We start from the raw sequence: 22114 nt of genomic DNA, 5'->3' as shown, positions 1-22114 counted from the left end.
TAGGAGCCATTTGAATCCCATTGTAGCCATAAAAAAAATATTTTAACTTTCCTTTTACCTCCAAAATGGCAAACGTTTTCCAAAATCTCCAAAATTATGCACAAATTTGAGGAAAATGTAACTCCTAATTATGTTCATCCCCTGTCAAAGATATCAGCAGATATTTTTTTTCCAAACAATTTTTATTTAAGGTTTTGTCAGTTGGAAATACAACATTATAACATACCAAATACACGTATCCATCAGAATTCGAATCATATGAAAAAAACAACCAAAACCAGGATTCTGAATCAGTGATCTATTAATACAGAAACTTATGTATGTTGAGAAAAGGATCGAACATGTAAAGCTCATGTCAAAGCTACGTTAAGTACTATTATGATGAGGTTTTCTGATAGGAACATATGTATAAAAAAAAAAAAAAAACACAAAAACATATAGGTCAGTAATACACCAATTATGAGCAATCTCTGAAGCAGGGACGTAATACAGGGGAAAGTGAGAATAGACTGGCAGAGTCTCGTTCCCAATCCGGGAACTGTATATCTTCTATGGTGGGCATGATATCTATAGAACGGGAAATTTCAAAAAGTTACACTAAAGTCAAAGGAATCCTCCTAATTGAGTGAGCGGTTCCTAGAAGTTGGCTCTGTCATCTAAAATAAAATAAAAAAGGGGGGGGGAGAAGACATCGATCCTCCGGAAGGGGGGGCTGTCCAATCAGCTGATATTTTATTTCTTACTAGACCTAATCATCTTAAAATCAAATCATAATTAAAGAGCTTCTAGTGTGTTTTAAAAACAACTGGCCCATATCACCTCTTATGCCTCGTACACACAGCCAGACTTTTGACCATGCAAAAGTCCGCCGTGAGTCTGTCGGAAAGATAGAGAACAGGTTCTCTATCTAAGGTCCGTTGGACTTCTGACCAAAACAGTCAGATGGAAGCTACACACGGCTGGATTTTCCGAGGAAAAAAAGCCCTTCTGACTTTTTTTCTCAGAAAGTCTGACCGTGTGAACGAGGCATAAGGGACTTGGGTGACCTAAATTCTCAAATTTGCTGTTGTCCTGCATCCATTATGAAAAGTCTTCTCAACGTTGGATTATTCAGCAGTAGAACTACACTCTATTGTCCAGTGGCAAAGCAAGGAAGTCTGGTTGGATATCTCATAATGTCTCCAAGAGATAAAAGAAACCAGCAGGCAATTCATTTGATCATCATCTGCAATCTACAGCTGATTATGGCTCTTTTCTTATCTTCAGGACGACTTTGTATTTGCTCAGTTCCATCTTCGTACCTCTGAACAAATGGACGTGACATATCACTCTCTAAAATCTTTTTGGACACTGTAACTTAGTTCCCAAAATCTCATAACGATATTGGTTCACTTAATTAACCTTCTTGTGCCTTCCAGCTTGTAGCCTAGTGGTTGAATGAGGTAGCTGCCATCTTGGTTCCTCAGGGTTCTTCTTTGTGCCTCATTCACAACCACCACTGCACAGCGTCGGACTGCTGGCTGAGCTTTGTTGGGTGAAGGAAGGGACTGCATCACAGGGCGTTTAGTGTCTTCTGTTTAACCGGCAGAAACTCTGCTCTGTGATGACATAGAACAGAGTGGTAGCCGATTAGACAGCAAACACATGATGTGGCAGCTGAGGGAGAAGTTTCAGAGTCGATCAATGTTAGCAACAACACACATTCAATATATTCGACATACGTCAGGACTAAACTGCTGGGTAGAGTTTTGCTTACATGTTTCCCATAATCCAAGCATTATCAATACTGAGCTGACTATTAAGTCTAAAGCCAAAATAAAACATTCTCAGACATGTAGAATGACATGTAGAATGTGATTATGGTGGGGTGGGCCAAAAGAAACTAACAGGATGGTATTGGAAAAGACAAAAAAGGAAATGGATGGCGATATTTGAATGGTAATACAATCCATGATTTTGATTTCAGGGGGAAATCAAGTTTTCTAGATCCAAAACTGGATAACACCAGGGAGGAATAAAATACTGTATGCATATACACATCAGAAACTATGTGTTTTATTTAAAACAAATACATCTTATTTTGGAGGGATGCAGTAATGTATTTTGTTCTCAACATATATTTTTGATGTTACAGTTACCTTAATGGCAGTTACACAGTAAACAAATTCTTAGTCTTTTAAATATGAATATACAGTAAATACTCAAGATTTTGGTATAGTATTTTCCTTATACATTGGAACCTCGGATTGCGAGTAACGCTGTTAATGAGCGTTTCGCAATACGAGCATTGTATTTAAAAAAATCCTAACTCGGTTTGCGAGTGTTGTCTCAAAAAACTAGCAGGATTCAAGAAAAATCGGTGTGCAGTACCGCGTTTGGTCTCACGTGGGGGGGGGGGGTGCCGGAGCCATTCGGAAATGCTTGGAAAGACTCTGTTCCCGAGCCATTTCCAGAGGTTTTTCGAGGTCAGCTGAGCTGTCCTCGGGCCTTTCCATGTGTTTCCGAGGCTCTCCGGCGCCCCCCTACCTCTGGCCACATGCATGCCATTGAAGTCAATGCAGAACAATTTTTTTCCGTTTCCATTGACTTCAATGTGGAAACCCGCTTTGATATGCGAATACTTTGGATTACGAGTATTTCTCCTGGAACGGATTATGCTCGTAATCCGAGGTTCCACTGTATAAAATTGTATAGGATGTCTGCTCAGCAGTTGATCTCCTTTTACTGTGTGTATCCTTTAGTAAAATGCTAGTAAAAGTCAAAACAGTTTAAGGACTTTAAATATGCCTTTGAGAACCAAATTCAGACCGATTTATATAAAAAAAATTAACAAAATCTGAAAAATCTAAATGTTCTGAATTTGGTTCTCAAAGGCATTGTTTAAAGTCCCTAAACTGTTTTGACTTTTAGTAGTTTGGATATATATTCGGGATGATGCCAATTGGAACCTTATAGAGTATTTATAAATGGCATTCCACAACCTATTTGCAAAATAGATATCATTTAGTCCCCTTCTTACAGTAGCCCACCCCTTTTATTTGCATTAGCATGTGTTGCTTCCCTATCTCCTTATAAAAGTAGGTGGACATCTGCGGAAGTACAGGAAAATGACTCTTAATTGGAGGAAATGTCCCCTTGACAGTTGTCACCAAAGCAGTTGTCCGTACTGGAAAATTTGCCCTATTGCTGTTCTGGTAAAAACTTACAATTTTGAATTTTCCCTTACTTTTAGACCTGGTGACAGTGATCCTGTAGATCTAACAGGAAGTGAGAGGAAACCTCTTCAAGGTAAGTGGAAATCTGCTCTTTTACAGCTGTCACCAGAACACGTGTCTGCACTAGAAGTTTTCCCTCTCATTTTCCATTACAGTGAATGTTTGCAAATTCCATCAACGTTTATCATAGTGAATGATCACCAAGACAAATAGAGAGGAATCGGTGGGGGCACAGACCGTAATACAAATTGCTGACAAACAGGTCTGTGCCGCTCCCAAGCCATTACCGCTGGGTTAATTCAAAGAGCAAAAAATAAGTCCTGGATGGCCACACACCGATACAACACCTTTATTCATAATTTAAAATCCAAAAACAGTCAGTCCATACTGTACAGGAGAAGGGGCAAACAGCTTACACATTTCACACCATGGGTTGGCGCTTAGTCATAGATCACTGGGTTAATTCACTTGTAAACTGGGTGCCAATACAAGGGCTTGTCCTATACCCCATTGTAAACCAGTCCAAAAAAATAGCTGATAGCACTTTTAAAAGCCAACCTTAATAGCTTTATTAGTCCAGACCATCAAACTTGAGGTCCCACTTGGGGACTTCGTACAAATTTCACCTAAGAACTGGGCTTATTCTTATGAGATGTTGAGAAGAAAGATGGGACAGGCATTTATACAGGCTTATAGACAAATAAATGTATCTTATTCCCTGCTGCTGCTCCTCATCTCTAGGATTACACCCTGTTATGAAAGGGAAGCTTGTTTTTTTTTACCAACCTAGCTAACCCAACCTCATTTATAGGAGCATTCTCCATACAGTAACATGTACTGCTATTTTAAAAGTATCTAAAAAAATATGTTGTGTAGGTGCAGCATGGTGTGGTAGGCAGTAATCTCTCAGGCCCCGTACACACGAGAGGATCGATCCACTGGAATTGATCCGCGGACCGGTTTCAGCGGATAGATCCCCTGGTGTGTGCGATCCAGCGGATATTTTTCCGCAAATTTTTTTCCCCGGGGATGGATTTCCAGCGGATCAAGATTTCTTAGCATGCTAAGAAATCTATCCGCTGGAATCCAGTCCAGCGGATTGATCCGCTGGTCTGTACAGACTCAGCGGATCAATCCGTCCGATTCCATCCCTCGCATGCGTCGTAATGATTCGACGCATGTGTGGAAGTCCTTATATGACAGCGTCGCGCACGTCGCCACGTCATCATCGCGGCGACGGCGCGACACGTCACCGCGGAGGGAATTCCACGGGGATTTTGATCTCATGGTTAGTACAACCATGAGATCAAAATCCGCCAGAGGACCTCCGGTCCTCCGGACCGTTTCCGCGGATCGATCCTCTCGTGTGTACGGGGCCTCAGAGTCCTGATTTGCAAATAAACATTGTATTGAAACAAAAGGTCAACAGCACAACATGCTTCTTGTCTGTTTAATTCGTTTTTATTACATTTTTACAAATATAAGACCTCACATACTTTGCAAAAACAAATTTACAAATCATTCAAAAACACAAAACTCAAAAGAGCTGGCTGGAATTTAAACAGTCCTTGGTCTACTTGAGTTATATGGGGAGTGGGGGGTAGTACTTAGAGGCTCGTCCCTTGCCACCCCCCCCTTTTTTTATGCACAATTTGATAGGTGATATTAATGGGGGTAGAAGGACGAGAATCTCTCAAATAATCTCAATAATATAGTAGGGAGTCAGGAGACTCACTCACCATTATACATTTAGATAAATAGGAAGAATGAGGGGAAGGGGAAGGGACCTATTTGGCATGGAAGGAGGGGGGTTGGGGGGGATGTTAAAAACATTTTTTTCCCCTTGGGGGTGGGTGATCTGGGAGGGGGTGGGTGATCTCTTGGGCCCATTCCCCATTCTTTCAGAGTGCCCAGGAGAACTTAAGAGGAGCATATGCTATAGGATAGATCCATTCTTGTATTGTATTCTTGTATTTATGTGTAATCTTTGTATTTACCTGCGTCTTGTTTCTTAAGCGAATAATTGTACACTTGCAATGCATATAGCTGCTTGATTAATGTTTGCCATGTAATCTGACCAAATGCCTACACTCCATCCTTTGTTTTCCTGTAAGGCATTCTTGTTATAGGCTCAACATATGGAAACTACTTTTATGTATGTATACATGTCTTTTATATTCAATAAAACTAAGTTAAAAAAATCCCCAACTAAAGGAACTAAATACACTGGTATAGATATATTATTATAATCCTGTGGTCAGCATCACACTTAGCCAATCAATGAGATGTACATGAATAAGTAATTTTTCATTTCTGTCAATGACATTATCCTCCCATTCAGCAGATCCGAAATATAATCTAGTGCAATCAAATGATAAATGATGCTATACATCAAATCAGCACAAGTGTATTGACAAAATATCTACATACATTGCAGGACCAATGCTCATATCTGTGCTTTTCTATGTTCGGTTACTTTAGCGCCAGATGAAAAGTGAATGTTAAATAACATTGTAGAATCAGTGACAGACTCATACATGTGTTAGCTCAGCTTTTACCAAATTACTTTGTATGTTTGATTAAACCGTCAGTTTTACTGGAGATTAATGTGTGTCATTATTAATAAGCACATTGGGCCAGATCCACGTAGCCCGGGCGCAACTTAACTTTCCCGATTTAAGTTACACCGCCGCAATTTTTCCAAGTTAGTGCTCGATCCACAAAGGACTTACCTGGAAATTTGCAGCGGTGTAACTTAAATCCGCCCGGCGCAAGGCGGGCCCAATCGAATGGGGCGAGACCCATTTAAATTAGGTGCGCTCCCGCGCCGGACGTACTGCGCATGCTCCGTCGGGTAAATTACCCGACGTGCATTGCGCTAACTGACGTCGCACCGACGTCATTTGCTTAGACGTTAACGTAAATGGCGTCCAGCGCCATTCACGGACGTCTTACGCAAACGACGTTGAGGTTTAAATTTCGACGCGGGAACGACGGCCATACTTACCATGGCTTAAGAGAACTAGGGCTCAGCCCTAGTTTTACGCGGCGTAACCCGACGGAAACTACGTAGATTTAGATCGACGGGCCGTTCGGGACGTTCGGGGATCGCCGTAAGTCTTCATTTGCATATTCTACGCCGGCCGCAATGGCCTCGCCACCTAGCAGCCGGCCTAGAATTGCATCCTTAAGATCCGACAGTGTAATTCAATTACACCTGTCGGATCTTAGGGCTAGCTATGCGTAACTGATTCTATGAATCAGTCGCATAGTTAGAAACAGAGATACGACGGCGTATCAGTAGATACGCTATTGTAGCTCGTTTGTGGATCTGGCCCATTATGTGGGACATGTTTGAGAAAAAAAATTAAAAATAATCTTTGAATACAATTTTAAAGTCCAGTTGAACTTTTACACATGTCATAGCTGCACACTGTATACCATTATTCTTAAAGGCATACATACATTTATTGCTCCAGCATTGTTGAGGGCGCTCCATCCAGCATCTCTCTGATACCGTCTGTCCCCTGCTGGGGCCCAGTGTTGCCAACCGGCAGTATTTTTGCTGACAGCCAGTAAAACATGGACACGTTTCTCCTGCCAGTAAAAGTAAAAGATTGCCAGTAAAAAATATGGCTGTGACGCTTGGCCGAGACCATCTGAGTGCCTGCTACAGTGTGTTCGGAATGTGTTGGCCATGTGTCACGTGAAGTCATGGTGCAAAGGGAATGGAGCAGCCGGAGCCTCATGTGCAGGTCTGCAGTACAAGAGGAAGGCAAGCCGGTAGGGGACTGAAGGGATCACCTGCCATAGAGAGAGAGGGTCACTGTGACTCAGGAGGGGATGTGTCATGTTGGTGAGGTGCCATCATCATCTGTGCTGCTGCACACTGCTGTCAGTGTCCCTGTGAGAGTCAATTTCATGTGAGTGTGCCACCCATTCGAATTTCTTGCCCTCTTGATTCCTGTCCATGAGCTATTTATTTACTATATCAAAAATAAAATAAGAAATAGGCGTTTGCCTTAATATCTACCTTAAATCACTTTGCTAACTGCATATCGTAACTTGTTTGTAGCCTAAATACTGAGATTTGCACTTAAAACTGTAATTTTGTAACTTTTGGATATGCCAGTAAAAACTTGGCCGTGCCAGTAAATTTTGGGTGTCGTGTCAGTAAATTTCAATCTGGTAGGTTGTCAATAGACATGTGCATTTCGTTTCGTTCTGAATCGAAATTCGAACAAATTTTTCATTATTTGGACATTTCGATGCATACGAATTCCCGAGTTGCAATATTAACAAATTTACCAAATCCGAACAAACGTTTTTGATTCCGAATCGAAAACCCGCGGACGAAATTCAATCGGAATTCGAAAAAAAATATTATATTCGAATTGAATTTGAAAACAAATTCTATTCGAAAAGAGACTATTTGTTTTCGAATCCGGTCGAAATATTTTCGATTTCGACCGGATTTTTCGAAATTCGGTCGAAAACGAACGAATTCCGAAAACGGTCGAAATATTTTTGGATTCGACCGGATTTTTAGAAATTCGGTCGAAAACGAACGAATTCCAAAAACGAATTTAACACATGTAACAAATCTAACTTAACAAAATTAATTAAATAACGAATTAAAACGAAACGAAACAAAACAAATTTTTCCCTTTTGCACATGCCTAGTTGGCAACACTGCTGGGGCCTAACGGTGGCACCTCTATGATTAAACCCCAGCAGTGGGTGGGTAGAGTGTCCTCAACAGTGCTGGATCAATAAAGTTGTTGTAAAGTCTGAGGCCCCGTACACACGTCCGAGGAACTCGACGGGCCAAACACATCGAGATCCTCGTTGAGTTCTGTGTTGAAGCCGCCGAGGATCTCGGCGAGCCAACTTTCCTCATTGAACAACGAGGAAATAGAAAATATGTTCTCTATTTGGCCCGACGAGTTCCTCGTCGGCTTCCTCGGCGAAAAGTGTACACACGACCGAGTTTCTCTGCAGAATCCAGCTCTGATCGAGTTTCTGGCTGAATTCTGCCGAGAAACTCGGTCGTGTGTACGGGGCCTTACAGAAGAGCGTAATGCAGTTTCCAACTATGGTATGTGGATTTGTTTTGGAGTCCAGTTGCAGGAAATAGGACTATACTGAAGTTAAGATTCAAGAAAGCACAACTACCAGGTAGGAAGACAACCCAATCGGGCGCACTCACAGAATGTTGCAGGCAGAGAAGAGTATAGTGGTAGATCTCAGGTGCACTGACAGCGTCTGTCTTGATGGGCAGAATGAGGCCTGGCTTGTACGTACCCAAATGGGGAGGCTTGCAGGAAAGATGGAATGTCCTATTTACTCTTTCCCTACTCATCTTGAACCTCTCCCTGATGCTTATTACTGTCCCTGACAGACCTACACTATCCACATGCAAAGTGCGTGCCAAGCCTGGGAGCCAGGGTCTTGGATAGACTCTGCTTGACCAAAGATAGCCATCAGAGTGACATGGGGTGCCAGCATCTTATCGGATAGCTTTCCCCCAATGACCCAGGAAACCATAGGTGAACCATGTCCCTCTTGACTTCCTCTCCCTCTGCAAAGTCACTTTGGTTGAGCGCCACCTGCAGTGGAGAAAGTGGGTTGCACCTGCCTACATGCTAACACCCTCAACTGAGATGGAGACAGTGGCAGATTTTTTAGTGGTACAGTGAGCAATTTTTTTACTTTTATTTCAGTTACATTCTAAATACATTCCAGATGCATCAAATTAAAAGGGATTGTGAAATCCCACAGTTTGCTATCTTTAGAAAGCAGCCACAGTCTGAGTAGGAAAGCTAATCTTCTACCAGCATGTTGTAGAAAGGACCTTTGCTATATAGGTGCAAGCAGTGGTCTCTCTACTGAGGTCTGAGATACTCCCTGCTGTGTCAGAGATATAGTTCTCCAATGAGCAGAGAGCGAAAGATTTGCTGATTACGGAGATATGAGTATGGCCTAATCAGGTGGCTTTGAGTGGAAATACTTCACCATTCATAGATCAAGTAAAGCACATGATGGACACTATAGAGCTATTTTGTTTAGAAGTACAAAAACAGGATCTGGCAGAGGAAAGTCTTCCACCACCATTTTTCTATGTGGTTCTGAAATGCCATGTTATCAATATGTCAAGACCTGAGGGAAGGGAAGCTGATACTGGAAGATGCGAAAAAGGTGTTACAAATGTAACAAATGAATAAACCATGTCCATTGGGAACATGCAACATCTGCCAAGCCCCCCAATCAGTCACCATGGCACATTTTACATGGTATACTTTAATTAACCTACATAAAATGTATTGTAGCCGCAACATCTAAAGACTAGTAAGCCACAGTGGAGTCAATTTACTTAGAGTTAAAAATGGGCAATAAAATGTGGTAAAAGTGCAAATTTACTAAAACTTACTAAAGGGGCGTGGCCTGGACATGGATGCGTGAAGCAGCGTTTCTTTAGAGCTCCTGGCCTGATCCCCCAATTCTTGGCAAAAACCGAGCTTTACACCGGCATGTACTCAGCCAAAAAGTACAAAACCAGGGCGACTACGCGGGGGACCCCAGCTGGCAAGTTTGCGGGCGAAATTCAAAAGTATTTCAAGCTCGTTTAGGAGCTTTCCCCCGCAGGAGACCTGCCGACGCCACGAGGCCCTGCACGTGGGCCTGGAGAGGAGACCCAAGCACCGGACACAGAGCGGCCTGCAGCCCCTCTAGGCAAGACTCAGTCCCCGGACACCTCGCGGGTATTGATGCCTTCCCCACAAGTCCCGGAGATGGGTGACCTAGATCAAGACATCAGGTCGATTTTACAAGCCCTACCCACCAGGAATGACATTGAGGCCTTAATCCTACGCCTCGAAGAGACCCACAGGCGAGACATCCAAGAGGTGAGAGGGGAAGTATCCGGTCTCGCAGACCGAGTGTCAGCAGGGGAGGAATCGGTGTCCTCGCTGGAGGCACGGGTCGCGGCTCTCGAGCACTCCCGGGACCAGCATCGGGAGACGGCTGTCTCCCTACAGCTTCATTTGGAAGATGTCGAGGACCGGAGCCGCCGCAACAATTTGCGTCTCCGGGGGGTGCCAGAAACTGCGGACCGGGAGGATGTCGGGGCACGCACTACGGAGATATTCAGAGCGGTGCTGGGGGACCCAGAGGCGACCATAGAATTGGACAGAGCACATAGAGCGCTCGGCCCCAAGTCAACGGACCCTGACAGACCACGGGATATAATATGCCGAGTGCACCGCTACGTGACAAGGGAGGCTATCCTGCGGAGCGCGTGGGACCAGGAGGAGCTGGAGGTAGAGGGATCGCGAGTCAGAATCATGCCGGACATTTCTAGGGCCACACTACGGCGTAGAGCGCTGCTCCGGCCTCTTCTGGAGCTCGCCCGCCAGACAGGGCACACCTACAGATGGGGCTATCCCCTGTCCGTCACATTCCGGAAGGAATCCAGAGCCTTCGCTCTCCAAACGACGGCGGACCTCCCAGCCCTGTTCCAATTCATGGCCGCGGAACCCATTCGAATTCCAGACTGGCTTCAACTCCTACCCCGCCAAACCGGACGCTCCGGTGCAGCAGCCTTTAGAGAACCCCTGCAGCCCCGCCAGCAAAGAGGCAGAAGAAGGCGCCAATCGGCCAGAGGTGAAGCGCCACGTGAGTAGGCCCTGGGCCGTACGTTCCTGACTCCCCGCCTTGCCGGCCCCAGTCCTCTTTCATGCCCGTTCTCCCGTGTTGGGGGACCCCTCACCTCCATACCCACGTTACCCTATAGACCTCGGAACTGACCCACAGATGTTCCCCACCGCCGTTGCGGATACCTCCCCCCTCATAACAATGTTTGGTACCATGCTTGCTCCCCGTCCCCCACCATAGAGCTGATCATGGGGAGGATTTCCCTCAGAACTGCAGGCCCAGACCCCGTCCCCCGGAGACACTTAGCCAGGATGCTACCGGCACATTGGACAGGCCGCTGCGGCCTAAATGCGCACCCCCGGAGCCCCGGCGCTACTAATGGCACCATCTGAATATACGGTAGGTCCACGGCAGTGGATCCGCTCTTTGGGGTTGAGCACGGCTTCTTCGCCGAATAGGGGAATACCCTGGGGGATGGATATGAGGGTTCCGGATGGGGGGGGGGGTTCCCCGAGACATGGTTGGGGGGCTACCTGTTTATGATTGGGAGAACCATTACAACTGGGGAACAGTCCCCGGACGGACACTGAATCCCGAGAACTAATCACTGCTGAGGTGGCGGGTATCGGATGTGGGGGACTACTGTTGTTGTTATTTGTGGGGGACCCCTGGCGGGCGGGAGGAGGGGGATTGTGGCTTAGATCCGGTTTTTCCGGGAGGCTACCCTTGTTGAAGTGACCCCTGTCACACAGTGTTGCTGTTGCCTCATCAGAATGCACTCGTCTGAATGCACTTACTGTATGACACCTTACTATGTAATCGCTTGCATATGTTATTTCACCATTTTGCCTGACTTCCAAATGTTTGAATTGTTCCCAGATGTATATTGAGTACTGCTGTGTTAATTGCACTTTGATGTTACACTAGTGATGTTTGCCGGGATTGGGTGGAGAGGGTCGGGAGCTCGCTTCCTGACCCTGTCTAGTCCCTACCCCAAATAGGACTGCGCTCGATTCCCGGGATTCCCCGGTGAGCGTTCTAGCCGTTTTTTATTTGGCTACCTTTTAGGTCCCCTCTGGCTGCACACTCTAGTGCACGCCCTTTGATACTACCCCTATCTCCACTACCCTCCTACACCTATCTACCCTCCCCACCCCCTCCTCCCACCCACCTTTCTCTACCTCCTAGTCTTTTCCTGTCTACACCTTTTCCCCTCCCCGCCCCTGACTGCGCAGGCATGGAGGCACTCAGGGTAATATCCCTGAACTCCAAGGGCCTCAACACGCCCGAAAAGAGACGCATGCTACAACAAGATATGCGTCGCATGAAAGCAGACATAGTGCTGCTGCAGGAGACTCATTTCAGGGCCAGCAATCTGCCCCTCCTGAAAAATAGATATTTCCCCACTACCTACCATTCACAGTACACAGAAGCGAAAGCCAGGGGAGTTTCCATCCTCATCTCTGCCAGAGTCCCGTGGAAGCTACTTGACATCCGGATGGATGATAATGGCCGCTTTCTATTTATAAAGGGTTTGATAGGAGACAGGAAAGTGTCCCTCGCTAACTTATACACTCCCAACGTTCACCAGGATGTCTTCCTTAAGAAACAGCTGGAGAAATTCCACAGATTTGCAGAAGGACACCTAATAATAGGCGGTGACCTCAATGTTCCCTTGATCCCGCATGAGGATACATCCTCCGGGAAATCATCCACGACCCGCGACATGCGCAAACGAATAGGCGAGACCCTCCACTCTCTGCAATTGGTAGACGCTTGGCGTTTGATGCACGCAGGGGAAAGGGACTACACATTCTTTTCCAAACCGCACCAATCCTACTCACGGATTGATTACTTCTTACTACCCCACAGACAGCTCCATGCGATCCAAAACATCTCAATCGGGTCAATCACTTGGTCCGATCATGCCCCGATTACATTGACCTATACCATGTCTGACTCAGTAGGAGATCAGAGATCGGTATGGAGGCTTAACGAAGGCCTCCTGCAGGACTCCGAGGTCATGGGTGAAGTTGTTAAGGAACTGGGCCACTACTTCACGGCCAACTCCACTCCAGAGAGCTCTGTTGGAGTTGTCTGGGAAGCTCACAAAGCGGTGGTTCGAGGGATACTTATCAGACATGGAGCACGTCTGAAGCGTGAAAGATTGGCACAACTGACCACACTTCTTAATAATCTACATGACTTGGAGACCACCCATAAACAGACTCCTACCAGACAACTGAGTGCCGACCTAGAAACCGTGCGCTCACAAGTGACAGACAACCTACGCTTCAAAGCCAAATCGGCGCTACAAATCTGTAGACAGAAGGCATACATGCCAGGCGACAAGTGTGGCAGGATGGTAGCCAACTCACTGAAATCACAAAGACTCGCGTCCTATATACCCTGTATAACATCACAGGACGGAAAGAAAAGATCCATGCCCCACTTGATTACACAGGAATTCAGGAGCTTTTATAGCTCCTTGTATAACCTAGACAAAACCCCGATTGACCCCGACGCAGCCGCAGAATACATCTCGGCGTCCCTGATGCCTTCCCTGACAGAGGAGGCAAGGGAGAACCTGGAGGTCCCTATTACCTTGCCAGAACTTCAGCAGGCCTTGAAGAACGCCAAGCCAGGCAAAGCTCCTGGCCCAGATGGCCTAACCATCGCTTACTACCGGACCCTGTTGCCATCTCTAGGCCATCACATGGTGAAATTGTTTAATGAAATAGGATCCGGAGGGTCGTTCCATGCCACCACACTTCAGGCCCAAATCTCGGTGATTCCCAAGGAGGGCAAGAACCCGACCCATTGTGGAAGCTACCGCCCGATCTCTCTCCTGAACATAGACCTTAAACTGTTCACTAAGATCCTGGCGAGTAGGTTGCAGCAACACCTTCCACACCTGATCCATTTAGATCAAGTCGGGTTCGTGCCGTCCAGGGAAGCCCGAGACAACACCACGAAAGTTCTCAATTTACTGCATGTGGCGAACGAGAGTGGAGTGCCCTCTCTCTTTTTAGGGACTGATGCCGAGAAGGCATTCGACCGTGTCGACTGGCAGTTCATGCGATCGACGCTGTCCCATATAGGGGTAGGGGATAAGATACAGAACTGGGTCTCGGCCATTTACAGGAACCCAACGGCGAAGGTGAGAGCCAATGGGGTGACCTCCGAATCTTTCCACATAACCAATGGGACAAGGCAGGGATGCCCCCTATCCCCCCTGCTATTTGCACTCACCTTAGAACCCTTTCTATGCCACGTGCGTTTGAACCCGGACATTACCGGCATACAAATCAAAGACGCCCAGAACAAAGTCTCCGCCTACGCGGACGATTTATTGTTCACCCTCACCAATCCTGACATCTCCCTGACAAACCTAATGAGAGAATTCGAAATCTTTGGTCAGCTATCCAACTTAAAGATTAATTTCACCAAGTCTGAAGCCATGGGGGTGGGAATCCCACAGGGACTACTGTCTCACCTCAAAGACAACTTTCACTTTAGCTGGACAGAAGTTGCGCTGAAATATCTGGGGACGTTTATACCCCCCTCCCTCTCCCGGGTGTATAGGCTAAACTTCCCCCCCCTTCTGAGAGAAGTCCAAACACTACTTCAACAATGGTCGGGGGGCCTCCACTCCTGGGTGGGGCGCTGCAATGTTCTCAAAATGACAGTACTGCCCAAATTCCTATACCTGATACAGGCCCTCCCGATTTTAATCCCGGGGAGCTACTTTAAACAATTACACTCGGCATTCACTCGCTACCTGTGGGCGGGAAAAAGGCCACGTATACAGAGGAAAATACTCTCCCTACCGAAAATACATGGTGGGCTGGCGCTCCCAGACGGTTGGTACGGCTCCTTGACTGGTGTCGCCACGGTAGCTCCAAACTATGGGTTCAGGTGGAGCAGGAGCAGTGTGGGGTTCCACTCCGCAGGGCCCCCTGGTGCATGGCAGACCTGCCCCCGCAAATCACCAAACACCCGTTGATAGGACACACGGCTGGTACATGCGCACGACTGTTCACGCAATTTTCCCTATCCAGTCAAAACTCCCCCCTCCGCCCGGTGGTCGGACACCCCAAATTTGACCCGGGACTCCGAGACTGGGTATTTTTGGACCTTGACAGGGCTGGGCTCTTCCAGGCATCACACTTTAGCGCTCAGGGGAAATGGAAATCGGTGGTGGAGCTCGCAGACCCCGTCGGGATGTATAGACTTGACTTCCTAAGAGCGAACCAACTGAGCCACTTTTTAAGTGGCCTCCCACCCCCCGGTGCGGAAACACAGGCCACTCAAACGACCTTAGAGGACCTTTGCACTGAATCTGGCCCGCTCCCACATGCACTATCCTTGCTGTATTCCTTGCTAAACACCCCCCCTGACGGACACCAGATCCCAGCCCTCGCTAGGTGGGAGAGGGATTTAAACGTTCAATTCTCTCCCTCCAAAACGCAAAACATACTTAGATTTACCCACAAATCCTCCATTTGCTCCAAAACGCAGGAGACGAATTATAAGATCCTGACGCGATGGTATAAGACCCCGGATCTCCTTAACAAAATCTTCCCCAACTCCGACCCCAGTTGTTGGAGATGCAAACAAGATAGAGGTACAATTCTGCATGTTTTCTGGTCCTGCCCCCGGATCAGGGGGTTCTGGGAAGGGGTGCGCCGCATTGTCCAGGAATTTACAGAGAGTACGGTACCGGATGACCCAGCGTACTTCTTGCTCCATGCGACAGAAATGCCAGCCGGAGCATATAAAAAATCGATAATCCGCCATCTCTTGGACGCGGCAAAGGCGTGCGTACCCCTTCACTGGAAATCCCCCCATCCGCCAACAACAGCGCTCTGGCTTAGGAAGGTGGACGAGATCAGCTTCATGGAGGATCTAGTCCTCTCCGGCCAACAAAGACAGGAAGCATATACCAAAATCTGGCAGATCTGGAATGTGTTTAAATATTCGGAAGAGGGACAGTCCCTGAGAGAGCAGGACTGACCTCAGCCTTGAGACATGAGAAACATTAATAATTTACCGACCCTCAGAAACCCACTATGTAACTAACGCCCGTGGAGGGCGCTTTGGGACACCCCTGCCTGCGCAGCACCCCCCCTTCCCTCTCTTCTCCCTTCTCTTCCCTCTACTTCTCCCTATCTCTCCCCCTTCACCCCCACTAAGCTTACACCCCATTCCCTTACAGAAAACTCGGAAAATGGAGGAGGAGGCTGGTTCTCCCGGGCCCTTAATCTTGATCCACGTCCACATATAGACGGGTACGCCCACTAAAAAGGAAAAAAAAAAAAAAAAAAAACAGAGATCACCTGTCGGGACTACCCAGAGTAGACTACGGGGGAATAGATATGGTTCCCAGGCTTTTAGGCTCCTGTTGCCATCCTCGGAAGGCAGGGACCCTACAGAGACCAGTTACTGATAAGAGCCGAATGAGACGCCTTACCGTTATGTTGTCTTACTGTCTCCCTATGTTCATGTATTGATACTGATGACTCTGTTGGACTGTATGTATATGCTGTGGTCCGGTTCGGACCGGCCCCTCCACTTCTTTACAAATAAAAAATTTTGAAAAAAAAAAAAAACTTTTGCGTTAAATAACAAATGCGGTATTTGTGCGATTAAGTGGTAATTACCACATTTTTCATGTAGCAATTTACTGCATTGAGCTGGTTGCTAAGGAGCAGGCTGGGAAGCTGGCCACCGTGTCCTTAAAGTGGAGTTTCCATCACAATTTTTTTTTTTCATTATTGTGCTCATTAGACCTAACAAAGAAAAAAAATATATATTTTTTTTTACTCACCTGGAAATGCCTGTTGCTATGCGGTCCCACAAAATCTGCTTCAGAATCACCTAGGATTCTGACATCATCTCCCTCGGCTCCTCCTAAGCACGCTAATGCTCCTGGGAAATGTGTCATCATTTCCCAGGATGCAGTGCGCTCCACCATTATAACTCCCTATCCAAGACTTCCAGGAAGTAAGTTCTTGTGGGCTTCACAATGCCCACAAGCAAAATGACAACAGTGTGGACATAGTTTTATAAACTATCTTTTTTGAATAACTATGCGGAGCGGCGGCGGATTGTAAAATAGTAAGTGACCGGATTTATATTATAAAAACACACGATGAAAGGACATACATTTAAAAAATGCTAATTGTGGTTGGAACCCCGCTTTAACAGCAAATGGCTTCCATGCTGACAGCTGAAGGAAAAAAAAATACAGAGACAATTAAAAATTATGAAAAAAGCCAAGCATGCTCCAATGTACTTTGGGGTTGGGGGGGGGGGGGGGCATGGCAGAGACCTGGTATGGTTCAGGGGGGGTGCTCGCTTGTCCCCCCCTTTCCCGACCTGCCGGACCGCATGCTCAGATAAGGGTCTGGTATGGATTTTTAATTTCTAATTGCCGGCATGTTTTTTTTACATTCAGCTGTCAGCTGGAAACCCGCTGACAGCTGATGAGTCATTCATTGCTAAGGAAGGGGATCCCCAGGCTTCTGACATATACCGCATGTGATACCGCTAGCAAAACCCTGGTGATAAATATTTCATGTTTTTTTTACTCTCTGTTCTGTTTGTGAATTGGACTTAAAGCGGAGTTCCACCCAAAAATTGAACTTCTGCTTTTCGGAACCCTCCCCCCCTCCAGTGTCACATTTGACACCTTTCAGGGGGAGGCAGATGCCTGTGTAATACTACCACTTCCAGGCATAGATACCTAAGCCACCCACGGGTATCTATGCCACTTCCCATCCCCTCTGCTGTCTTCTGGGAGACACACATGTCCCAGAAGACAGCAGAGACCAGTGGGAACACGCAGCGTGAGTCACGCATGCGCATTAGGGAACCAGGAAGTGAAGCCGCAAGGATTCACGTCCTGATTCCCCTACCGAAGATGGCGGCACCCGAAAGGCCGAGGGAGAGATCGGCTTTGGTGCCGACATCACGGGCGCCCTGGACAGGTAAGTGTCCTTATTTTAAAAGTCAGCAGCCACAGTATTTGTAGCTGCTGACTTAAAAAAAAAAAAAAATTAACGGCGGACCTCCGCTTTAAGAGCTTACTGCTTGGTTTTTCACGATATTTACCAGCGCATTTTTCAGTAAATACCACATAATCGTTTTTGTTTTGCAAATTGGACTTTATTTACCGCATGCAAAAAGTTATGCAAATTAGTCACGTGACCATGTTATCGCATGCGGTAAACGTTAGTGAATTGACCCCAATATGTTATACTTTTGTTCTTGGGTTTAAATATGGTTCAAATTACTTTAATATTATTTGAATTCTATGCTTTTATTTGTAGCTTTACTAGAGGAGGAAGTCAGATAATCTATGCAAGAAATATTAACACTACTATAGTGACATTTTGGAGCGATCAGATTCTCAGGACATTCCCCCCGGGAGTGAAAACACGCTAAAAGGTCCGTCAGATAACCTTTAGGCCCCATGCACACGAGGCGCAAATGCAAACTCATCTAAACACACGTTTTCAAACGCAAAAAACAGCGTTTAAACCGCTGTTTTTGCCGCAAATTTTGTGGCGTTTTACCGCGCTTGCGTTTATAAGCGTTTAGTTAAGAAACATCATAAGACCCTCCCTAAGCTCAAAAAACAGTATTATTTAACCATTTCAGCCATTTTGTGGGACCAGAGTGAGTAGCAGCTGAGAGAGCAGCAGTGTACATGTATTTAGCGTGTCACTTGCCACGTCACCTGCCACAAGTTGTGGATTGTCCACTTGCCACGTCACCAGGCCACATCACCTGCCACGTCACCTGGCCACATCACCTGCCACAAGTTGTGGATTGTCCACTTGCCACGTCACCAGGCCATGTCACCTGGCCACATCACCTGCCACAAGTTGTGGATTGTCCACTTGCCACGTCACCTGCCACATCACCTGGCCACGTCACCTCCCACAAGTTGTGGATTGTCCACTTGCCACGTCACCTGCCACGTCACCTGGCCACATCACCTGCCACAAGTTGTGGATTGTCCACTTGCCACGTCACCAGGCCATGTCACCTGGCCACATCACCTGCCACAAGTTGTGGATTTTCCACTTGCCACGTCACCTGCCACATCACCTGGCCACGTCACCTGCCACAAGTTGTGGATTGTCCACTTGCCACGTCGCCAGGCCACGTCACCTGCCACGTCACCTGGCCACATCACCTGCCACAAGTTGTGGATTGTCCACTTGCCACGTCACCAGGCCATGTCACCTGGCCACATCACCTGCCACAAGTTGTGGATTTTCCACTTGCCACGTCACCTGCCACATCACCTGGCCACGTCACCTGCCACAAGTTGTGGATTGTCCACTTGCCACGTCGCCAGGCCACGTCACCTGCCACGTCACCTGGCCACATCACCTGCCACAAGTTGTGGATTGTCCACTTGCCACGTCACCAGGCCATGTCACCTGGCCACATCACCTGCCACAAGTTGTGGATTGTCCACTTGCCACATGACCTAGCCACGTCACCTGCCACGTCACCTGCCCATGTCACCTGCCACAAGTTGTGGATTGTCCACTGGCCACGTCACCTGCCACATCACCTGCCCATGTCACCTACCACAAGTTGTGGATTGTCCACTTGCCACGTCACCTGGCCATGTCACCTGCCACAAGTTGTGGATTGTCCACAATGCAATGCAAGCAATTACATGTTTTTAATGTTTTTTTAATGGTTTTTCATAATTTGCCATCATTTTTGAGATTTCTAATGTAAAAAATAGGTCACCTTTAAAAACGCTTATAAACGAAATCGCGACAAAACGCCGGTACCACGTTTTGCCGCGTTTAGCGGCTTTTCGCCGCGTTTTGCATCTGAAACGCGAAAACTTTTGCGTCTGAACCCATTTGTTTGCTTCTGAAAAAACAAGGATAAACGAGCATAAACGCAACTGCCGAAAAACGCAGAAAAACTTGACTGTGTGCATGGACACATAGGAGAACATTGAATGTGTTCAGGGGCAGTTGAAAAAGCTGTCCAAATGCCTCGTGTTTACACGTGTTTACCAGCGTCTCGTGTGCATGGGGCCTTAGACATGTTTACATTAAACCGAGAGTGGTCCTCTCCCACTTGTTACACATAGAGGAGACTTGCACTTGGCATTGTACGATGCTTTACATTGTTACTTCCTGGGCGTCTGATAAGTAGACAGACAGGGACAATAAATTTGTCAGTAGCTGGCTGTCATAACAATAAACTGTCTTAGGACACATTGCTCAGACAACCATAAAACTCTGTGTGGTGAATTCACAAAGGGGCTTTCCTTTTATGTATTACTTAGCTACATTCTACTCACTTTTTTGACAATACACGTTAGTTTGAGTCCTAGTAAAGAATCTCCAAAATTCCCTTAAGGGTCACTATTTAGGTCATGACTAGTGTAGTCCAGATATGACACAATAACCTTCGACCATAGAGACCCCATGTACTCCACCCCTTAATTGTCCCCCACTTACTATATAGTAAAGAGACCACACCTTTGCTTTGGAGTAAACTGGCCACAACAGCCTATTTTATTAAACATAAATTGCAATAAAACTCCAACTTAAATGAAACAGTAAATATCCAACGTCAAATGACATACAGTAAACCCCCACTCTGTTGGTCCTTTCTGGCAGCACACCCATTCTCCACCATTTTACCATATACCAGATGAACAATGCACTGCGAGCAAACATTAAACTTTTTAGGCCTCCAGTCCGTGTAGTACGCTCGGAGACAACCCCCGCCCGCAGTGCAAACGTTACAGTATCCCAACTAACCTTTCGCTGGGATACACTTTAAGGGGCCCATATATTGATGAGCCCCCCACCCCCGTTTTCACACGTTTTCTACTGCCACCATAAAGGACCAACAGAACTAACCGCCACAGCCCGAAAGGATGACACCTCCACCTTTAAGGGCCCCCACCCAACCTCAACGCTCTCTGGATCCCTTCTTGAATCCCCATCGACCACAGCGCAATCCCCACATCAGTCAGGTGGACCCCGTCCCTCCTCAGATACATGCCTACATTAGTCTCCAATTCCTGGTGGCGTACCACTAGCCCCCCAAGGCGTGCCAAAAATTTACCCACCACCCGGTTAACCCGAGTCCTGGCTCTGTTGAGCTTTGTAACTGACCGAGCCTTGCGCCACTGTGTGCGGGCGACAATTTCCGACCACACCAGCACCGTCCCCGGAAAAGCCGCTCGCAGCCGCTCAAAGTCCGCTTTGATGTCCGTAATCAGAGCCCTGATTTTCCGCACACCAAAATCATTCCCCCCCGCGTGTATAACCAGAACATCGGGGGGCCTGTCCAGTCGGGCGTACCTCTCGACCTCTGGTAGCACCCTACCCCACATCATCCCAGGTATCCCCAACCACCTCAAAACCGCTTCCTTCCTGGAAATACCCAGCTGCCTGCCTTCCGGCTTCTCATCAGCCCTTCTTGCCCCCCAGCAAACGTACGAATGTCCGAAAATCCAGACGAGGCGTGTAGTCCCTCCATCTGAAATGAAATAACAATCCACAATGCTCACCAAACAGACACCAACCCTAGCAAAAAACCCCCCCCATTTCATCACTCCCTTCCCCATCAACCAACCACCAACTGAGGCCGCACGTATGACCGGAACCTCCGTGATTCCCACCTCCCGATCTTCCGTACTGCCGCCTCGTTCATCCCGCACCTGGCAGCTTCGGTAGCCGCCCCGATACGGAAGGAGTGAGACGAAAACTCGGACTTGTCCAAGCCCATTTCTTGTAAGCAACTACGAAAAACCGCCACAAATTGGAACTTTGACAAGAAAGACCCATCTTCGTGCCTAAGCAACGGCCCGCCCCCTTCCGGCCTGACCCCCAAAAATGCCTTGAGCGATGCCACCGGACATACTCTGGCCCCCGGCAGGGAAAAAAGAACCACGTCCACCCCCCTGCCACTCTGGTCGGTTTTTGATCTGCGCAATCGAATACCCACCTTATCCTCCGATATCCACACATCCTCCCTCATCAGCCCCCCAGCCCTCATGCGAGAAGGGCTAACCAATTCACTGATGCGGAACGCGCCGTAAAATGCCAGCGAGAAAGCCGCCGCGAATAACAGGCATTCATACTGCCCCGTGCACACCCCGTCCAAGGCCTCCCTGATACTTACCAAATTGGCAAAAGAGACAGGCCTCCTGGCATCCTGCACCTTACGACCTTTCCTGTAGCCCT

The 22114-nt window shown here is 47.1% G+C and overlaps 1 protein-coding gene across 1 annotated transcript in view; it reads right to left on the bottom strand.

Annotated features, from left to right (window-relative positions):
* The window catches only part of MTNR1B (melatonin receptor 1B), a 259954-nt gene that overhangs the window by 123579 nt on the left and 114261 nt on the right, over positions 1-22114 (bottom strand). The gene's annotated exons all lie outside the window — the stretch shown is intronic.

Source organism: Rana temporaria, chromosome 2, assembly GCF_905171775.1.
Source record: "Rana temporaria chromosome 2, aRanTem1.1, whole genome shotgun sequence".
Taxonomy (NCBI): domain Eukaryota; kingdom Metazoa; phylum Chordata; class Amphibia; order Anura; family Ranidae; genus Rana; species Rana temporaria.
This window is presented reverse-complemented; position numbering and strand designations above follow the sequence as displayed.